At 45.2% G+C, this 8805-nt stretch overlaps 1 protein-coding gene across 1 annotated transcript in view; it reads left to right on the top strand.

Annotated features, from left to right (window-relative positions):
* The first annotated feature begins 8713 nt into the window (after positions 1–8713).
* col6a4a (collagen, type VI, alpha 4a) overlaps positions 8714–8805 on the top strand; it is a 60187-nt gene continuing 60095 nt past the window's right edge. The window contains exon 1 of the mRNA XM_084944561.1: positions 8714–8805. This exon is cut by the window's right edge and continues 34 nt beyond it. The gene's annotated coding sequence lies outside the window, so the exon portion shown is untranslated.

The following is an 8805-nucleotide window of genomic DNA, read 5'->3' as shown; positions in this document are numbered from 1 at the left end:
AACTCAATAGTGTGGATGCTTAAAGCATCCACACAATGATGCAGATTATATGGCAGCAATAAAAGAATTTCTGGATCTCCACAGGCCTGTTTGGCCTGCAAACACATGAAGTCGTTCCAGCTCATTGTGCACTTAGTCTCCCTGTGCGGCTCCAGTTACGTTTACAGTGTGTAGCCAGAAGTTGGTGTACAACAGGAAGAAACAGCTGTGGTGCCTGAAACCTTCTCTCATGGCTGTCAGTTATAAAGCACATACAAGACAGATGGACCGAAGAGGGAAAGTTCAACAAAACATCATTTTCTTTAAGCTGCTTGTCGTCTTCCCTCAGCCGTTGAGGAATTCTGTTTGTCGTGAATGAGCGAAGCGGTCGGTAACGGTAGCTGCTGTCTCCTCTCAGGCTGACCACACAGGAAACTCCATCTTCACGGTACTGAGGAGGCCACAGGAGCCGGCTGCTGACCTGAGGAGGGTCGAGAGCTGTGCCGTCTGTTACGGTAACGACTCATACCATGAGTAGTAAACACCACGATGCTTGTGCATCATGGTGTTTGGATGGTGCTAACTTTCACATCTATAGTTTCATTGTTGTGTAATTTATTTGTAATAAAGCTGGCTGGTCATGGTGCTGGACAGCTCAGGGAGATCCAGGCCGATGAACATGTCGGTGCCCTGCGGCTGCTAAGCTCACACAGCTTTGTCATCAAAGACTGAGATGATCAGAAACTGGTCTGTAAAACTAGATGACTGGGTTCAACGTGGAGTCAGTGATTTACTGAGCAGCATTTCAGCCAAATATCTGGTGTACGGATACATCATCCTCTCATTAATCTGTCTTCAGAGGGAAGAGCTGGAATTCTTTGCTTCAGATAAGAGCGGACGTCCTGGAAGTGTTCGTTTGTTGGTTTAGGCAGGCTGTTTCTTTTTTGTAAATGTCCAGATTAGATTTGTGTCTTTTAAATATAAATCTAGCTGCTGGGCTGAGCGCCAACTTGATTTATATTTATCTTTAATATTTTCTGAGACGCATCAAGAATAGCAGAGAAACTCATCTGTGTTATTTTGCGTGTGGTCTCTGACTGCGCTGACACCTGATCGCTGACAGGCTGTCGGTCAGGTGTGTCTGTGTGACTAAAGAACAGTTTCTCAGCACTACACACAGCCCTGAGAAACTTTCATGTGACCGTAGTTATTTAACTTCACTCTGCAGAATTTATTTAAAGCATTTTGACTTTTAATTGTACGTTAGTCCTACGTACACTTCTTCAGCAGGCATACTGTTCTTTGTTCAGAATTTTCTGTATTTAATTAAATGTTGTGATTCTCAGGCTACGTCCACACGTACCCGGGTACTTTTGAAAACGCAGATTTTTCTATGCGTTTGCACCTTTCGTCCACACGTAAACGGCGTTTTCGGTCACTGAAAACGGTGATTTTTAAAAACTGCAGCCAGGGTGGAGATTTTTGAAAACTCTGTTTTTGCATTTACGTGTGGACGAGAAAAACGGAGAAAACGGAGAAAACGCAGCGTCAAAGGTGTGCGTCTTTTTTGACGTCACACTGTGCGCCACGTTATTGTTTCGGTGAAATGAATTTCTACAATACTGTTAATTGTACTCTCTGCAGTGTTTAAATGCTTACATATACACACACAGTTACTGTCCCTCCACACATACGACTCGGTTCTGCTTCTATGCGCCAGCTTTGTTTACTATTTCCCACCGAGGCTTCTAGACTTCTGATTGGCCAACATTTCTACAGGTTAGGAATATATCGCCACCTGCTGCTTTGGCATGTTCCTAGCAGCGTTTTCCTTCATTTCTGCCTTTACGTGTGGACGGGGTTATTTTTTTAAACGAAAACGGAAAATCTCAGTTTTCAAAAATACCCGTGTACGTGTGGGCGTAGCCTCAGAGTCGGCTTTTATTAATCAAGTCTGATAAATCTGATCAGTTTCTAAACCACACTTGTGTTCTCTTCAATAAGCGTGGCCGAGCTAGGATTGTTGGGGGGACATCATAGAGCTGCATTTTAAAAGCCTGTCATAGTTCTCAGTCACTAAAGTGTTAGCAGACAATAATTAAAATCATCGAGTCTGTGTGCTTCAATGGGACGATGCACCTCTGACTGTAAACTGATGTTGGCTGTTAAAATGTATCATCCAGAAAAATATCGTGATGACTCAGCGAGTTTCTTCTGCTCTGCGTTCAGTCAGGAGCAGGCGGGACGGACGAGCATCAACAACACTGAAGACAGGAGACAAGTCACAGTCAGGTAGAACACACACACACACACACACACACACACACACACACACACACACACACACACAGAACAATAATGAAGATTTTAAGCCTGAGCACAGTTCAGAGAAAACATCTTCCAGCTGTTGAAGCAGAAACGATCTCTAGCAACAAAAGCAGCTCTAGTATCAGGATGTAAGCATGTTCATCCCTGCTTGTGACGAAACACGGCCTCTTCCACTGCACCAAATTGGCTGGTAAGCGACAACCAATCAAACGCTCCCTGATGGCATGAGGAGACTACTAGTGGTCGGTGTGAGAGGGGGGTGGAAACAGATGACTGATGACGTAGAGCTGGCAGTGTGTTGTCATGTTGGGTAAAATGGTAAATGGCCTGCATTTGTATAGCACTTTACTCAGTCCCTAAGGACCCAAAGCGCTTTACACTACACTTATTAATATAAATCACAGCATTGAGGCACTTCAGGTAATCTCTTCTTAACAGTGGACATCACATTTTGGGTTGTCGAGACCAAAAAACTAAATTTTGCTCTACAAAGGGCCTGATGTGCACGTACGAGGACGTTGCGCTGCTGCTGCTCTATTGAAATTTAAAACTACTGTCCTCATATGTGGATCTGCAGTGATGTCAGACCTTTTAAAACAGAAATCTGTCATATTTCTAATAAAATCTGAATTTATTTGCCAATTATTTGCTGATAGACCGTCCTGGCAGAACTCAGCACCACTGCTTCTCTGACTTTATTGGAAATTTGTTTCCAATGAGTTAAAAACAAACAGATTTCAACCACATTAAGTCGTCAGTGAGTCCACATCATTACAAGCACGCACTCGGATCACTGGCCTGTTTATGGCTGTCTGTGTTGCTGTTCATTTCTCCCCTGTGGGTGTAACTCAGGTGTGAACGTGGAGCCGACGAAGCAGCTGGACAGCTTTGTGTCCACAGGTGAGCATCCACCTGCTCTCAGTCACACTGTCCTTTCTCTTCCTCGCTACGATGACGGGAAGAACGCTGAGTTTGAGGAACGCAGATGATCTCGGTGACATCGCACCTACAGTCTGCAGCAGGAGTCCTCGAGGGCCGCTGTCCTGCTGCAACACACCTGAATACAATTAGTAGGTCATTAGCACGAGTATCGAACGTGACTGCATGCTGAGGTGGCCCTCGAGGACTGGAGGTTGAGGCCCCTGGTCAGCAATCAACAAAAACATGAGCCATAAATATTCAGCTTAGTCTTTTATGTACTGATAAAAATAATGCTATGATATTATGAAGAGGTACAGCTTGTTTCTCACACAAAACATACTGGAAATGCCCGGTGTTCAAGTATAAGAAGACCTATAACACTTATCAAAACCAGTGCTCCCAGTGAGATTCTGGGTGCTTCACACCGACTGTGCTGGAATGAAATATAAATATTAGACAGCAGGAAGAAGGACAAACAGAAGTGCGTACATAGACACAATAACAAGTTGCAAAGTGCTCGCACAACAAGAATAGTACGCAGTGTGAGTCCACTGTAATGAGCTGTGACTCCAGTGTGAGGAACCTAAAGTTACACCAAGAACGTGTTTTTCACTCATCACGTGATCCAGCTGTGTGCACAGCTGCTTCCAGCTCCTTCAGCCCCACAGCTGCCTGCATGCTGACAGGGCTGCGTCTCCTCCTCTGTGGCCTAACGAGCCACAAGCTCAGTGTCATGATCATTAATGTGCAAACTGTCATGACCACGAACGACCACGAGCACCATTCACAGAGTCGGGGAGCGTCTGTGGGACGTGTTCTTAGACCGCCCTCGGCTCACAGGTGGTCCTTATGTAAACATCCTGCGTGACTTCTGGTCACTCTTAAAGTTAATAATCCATCAGTGATCCATTAAAAATCAAAGCTGCGGACTCTGGTCAGTATGTGCTGAAGCTCCTCCCCCTGTGCCACGGGCAGTCTGGGTTACTTGATTTGAGTTGATATGCCTTCATTGCTGATTACTGGCTGGTGAGAAGCTGTCATCAGGCTCTAGAGGCTACTCGGAGCCGTCTGTTCGTCACACCTCCGGAGTTTGCTCTTGTTGTTTTTACCTCATCCTTAGTGGGTTTTATCCAAGTGCACCGCTGTGGAAAGCTGCCACACCGTCGCCCCGCAGTTCGAGTTTCCTTCAGCCTTCGTCATGTTTGCTGTGTTATGAGATCTGTTTGAATTCAGGATGAATAGTTGAGATGATGATTTTTAATGATACCATGGTAACCTCTTTCCTTCTCGCCTCACGCAGACACGTGTCTCCTGAGCAGGACGTCGGCGACAAAAAAAGTTCCATTCAAGTTTATCAGATGGTATCAACTCACAACAAGACTGTCGTCAAAGTGATTTTTATGCTACTCTACAATATTCAGGAGAAAACCTCATCACACAATCCCCTGTCAACAGCACTGGGCGACAGTGGGAAGGAAAAACTCCCTTTTAACAGGAAGAAACCTCCAGCAGGCTCAGGGAGGGGCGGGGCCATCTGCTGCGACCAACTATGGATCAGGGGGTTAAGACAGGACAAAGACATGCTGTGGAAGAGACACAGAGATTAATAACAGGTATGATTCAATGCAGAGAGGTCTGTTTACACACAGTGAGTGAAGAAGAAACACCCAGTGCATCATGGGAATCCCCCAGCAGCCTACACCTATTGCAGCATAGCACCGTGGGTCACGGTGACATCACTCATCATTTTGTGTTTGCTCCTGAGGCTGTGACCCTCTGATGTCATCTTCCTTCGTCTTATCAAAGTCTTATTGAATTCCTGTGTCAGTGAGGACGATCGTCTTTGCTTTAACGTCATTATGGCCACAGTACAGTCAGTGCTGGGACCAGCAGCAGACTGATAAGAGGCCGTTTGCTCCGTCACACGTGACCCGGGCCAACACCAGGACCGGGTGGATTCTCTTTGTCTGTGACCCAGAAGGAGGATCGCCGTGTTTCACACAGGCTGCTGATATTTCCTGACACACAAACACCCTGCGGCTTAAATATGTGCTGCTTTCAACATCTGTAAAATGTCCCCAGAGTTTTTACAAGCGGATATTAAAGTGGACACACAGCAGACGTGGTTAATTATCCTGCTTTAGAAAATGAGATTAATTAGGAGCACTGTAGACAAAAGACGTCTTTTTTTCATGTGTAATTTGCGTTTGGCAGCACGGCGCAGCTCTCCCACCTTTCCATGTGCACACGCCGCAGTCAGCATCGTCACAACAGTTTGGACACAGTGAGGTGTTTCTCATACCGCTGCTAATAGAACAGTTCTACAAAGAAGCTGTAGAAGTGTAATAATATCTCAGTCCTTCAGCCATCGAGGAGTGCAGGAAGGAGCACCGAAGAATAAAAGACCAGCAGCAGGAAATCATTCAACCGCGGGGTTCTTGTAGGGTCTTCACCTCACAGTATAAAGCACGTTGAGGTGGCGTTTGCTGTTGGTGCTGTTGAATAACACCAACAAAGATCTGTGACATATAGAACTGTTTGGATCACAGGAAGTCTGGTCCCAAACTGAGAGTAAGAGGAATATCTGAGCTGCCATCGCAGCAGGAAATGTCTCGAACAACTTTAAAAGAACATCTCCCCTCGGTACACACACACACACACACACACACACACACACAGTATGTATCAGTATTGTGGTTACTGGCTCCTCGGTGTGTCTGAATGCTGGGATGTGTGGGCTGCGTGTTCCTCCTGTGTGATTCAGGGTCTGGTCTTTCTATAAGCGAGTTCATTAACGCAGCTCTGCTGAGGCATGTTTGGATAGTTTTAGTGAAGCAGACACGGAGCTGACTGCAGCCAGCAGCGCTCTCTCACAAAGCATCCATCATGACAGTTCAGCATGACAACAGGAGCACAGAGCAACATATTTCCTGGCTTTGAAAGTATTTTTATGCTGCATACCCATATGGAAAAGATATATATAAATCTTATAAAGTTTGTATCTGTCTTGTGTGAAACTTGTATGAAAAGCATATAAGAGTGAAAACAGATATAAGATCCCTAGAAAAATTATATAAATGAAACTTGTATGTTTGGATACTAAAACAATGTATGAAAGTAATGAGAAAGTGGCCACTTTCATGAGTAATCACATATAAGTTTTTACTATTTCTTTTCCATGTGGGTATTTTCACATTAATAATCTGTGCATGTAGTTACTGTTTTGTGTGTTTCAGTAGTACAAACTGTTACATAGACACCAAATTAAATAATGTGAGGCTGCTAACGAGCAGAAGATGAACATTCAAACAGCAGTGCTGGAACAAACCCTCTGCTTCCTTCAATTTAGAAAATAATTTTTCATTTTTGGTCTTCAGGTTTTAGCAGGACGGTCTGATGGGACGCTAACATGTTCGGAGCGTCCCAGCGTCCCTCCTCCTCCCCCGCATCCCATCCACAGCCAAACCAAATACCTTTGTCCATATCTGCAGTGATCCATCACTGTGACACACACACACACACACACACACACACACACACACACACACACACACTGTTTCCAGCAGTGTTTATGTTTCATTTCTTTTAAAGACATGTTGTTGATGTCTCTGAGAGTCACAGCTGCATGAGGTCAGTGTGTGCGCAGCGTGATTAACACGTTAGTCTGTGTGGGTTTTAAAGGCTGATGTGACCAACAACATGGCTGCTGTGAGGTCACTGTAACAGAGCGTCCACGTGTCAAAGTCTGGAGACAAAGCAGATCGTGTGGAGCGTGATGAGGACCCAGAGTGCAAACAGGGAGAACGTACAGTGTGAGGAAAACATGAAACAGCCCAAAAAGAGCGTAAGCTCTTAACTAAGCTGGAGGACACAGATACACTGACTAAGACTAAAGAAGACATCAACTCTAAATACACGGGAGGCTGATGAGCAGAGAGCAGACACGAATCACCGAGCACGAGAGACTAAAGAACAGGAAGAAACAGACGGCGTCTTCCAACATACAAACAACACCAGGACACCAGGAACACAATCACAGTGTCAGGCCTGGATCTGTCACCCAGTATTTTCAGTTCATTTTGTGATGTTTGTTTAATGGTTGTGTTATTATTTTGTTGGGGTGTAGTTGAGTCTAGTTATGTCTCTTCTATGTGTCCTTGTTTCCTGTATAAGTCTGTCTTGTCCTCTGTGCCCGTGTCCTCGTCCCTCTTATCTGAGTCTCTCCTTGTGTTCTGTGTCTCTATGTCACGTCTGCTGTTCCTCGTTCGACATTTGTCAAGCTCGTCATGTCTTCGTCTCTTGTTGTTCCCGTTTGATTTTGAAGAGTCTGATGTTCCACGTTCAGTGTGTTTACTTCCTCTGTGGCGTTCAGGCTCATTTGTGTCAGCTGTGTTTGTCTCGCTACATGTCCCGTGAGCCTCGGCTCTTCATGTCTCAGGTTTTCTTCATGTTCCTGTTCAGGCTGTGTTCATGTCATAGCTTTAGTTTCTCCAGTTCACCTTGATTTAGTTTTTTGCTATCAGCCTAATAAACTGCTCACTTTTTGTTACACCTCAGTTTTCTCTGTCCTGTGTCTGCTTTTGGGTCCACAAACACCCGAAACCCGTAACACACAGGCTAGACTACATCTAAGAGGATCTGAGAATGTAAACATAAGTAAAACCATCCAGGAAGATCCGAACGAGAAATAAGAAAACACCAGTCAAAATACCACAATGCCAAATGTAAAACTCAGTCTCAGCCTCTCTTTCGGGGCTCCAGGAAGTCCGAGCTCACGTTTCTGATACGATTTTATTTTTTAAATGTCATTGATCAACCTTAATGCCATCCAGATGTGTACAAGCTGAAACATTCTGCCTTTCGGCCTCGGGGCGGCTGCAATGGAGGCAGATGTTTCACTTTAAGCTGCTTCATTGATGAGAATTCTCTTCTTGGATCTTTCTTGCAGGGAAGAAAAACCTTCCCCAGTGAACAAGTGCGCTCCACTTCTTCAGTAAGTCTTTTTGTTTCTCGAGCAGATGTTGGGAGTCGTCTCATTCTCGAGGCGGTGCGGTGAAGGTTTGCCAGAATCGGACCGTCGCTGACTGTTATCAGCACCAGAAACTAGTTTCCTGTCATGGGGGCTCCAAGGAAAAGGTGGGGCCTGTTCCTCTGAAGAAGGCGGGACTTTCCCAGAGAAGCACATAATGAGCTGAGGGAATGAGGTGCGCTGATCAACCATGGAGTCAAAGCTGTAAGCACACAGTATGCTTGGTGTGGTTCATCTGAACATATGTACACATGTTATATCAGCACCCTCTGAAGAGCCCACCGGTGTGTGTCCTCTGAAGCAACACAGAGAAGCAACCAAGTATGTAGGCCATGTAAGAGCTCAAGGAAGAAAACAGGAAGCAGGTTTCCTGCAGAACAACATGTAAACTCCACAGACCAATCTGGTGTCTTTAGCTATAAATTACACTCACATGAGCAATCACTTCTCCCCCACTGCAGGCTGGTGGGAGGAGTGGAGACAGCAGGAAGGCGTTTCCTACAGAACAAGTTACAGCTCCCTATATGGCTTTACACTCGTGTGCTGTA

The sequence above is a fragment of the Perissodus microlepis genome, chromosome 11 (genome assembly GCF_051167445.1).
Source record: "Perissodus microlepis isolate ML-2025 ecotype Zambia chromosome 11, ASM5116744v1, whole genome shotgun sequence".
In the NCBI taxonomy this organism is placed as follows: domain Eukaryota; kingdom Metazoa; phylum Chordata; class Actinopteri; order Cichliformes; family Cichlidae; genus Perissodus; species Perissodus microlepis.
The sequence above is the reverse complement of the archived record's forward strand: the minus strand, read 5'-3'. Positions and strand labels throughout refer to the sequence as shown.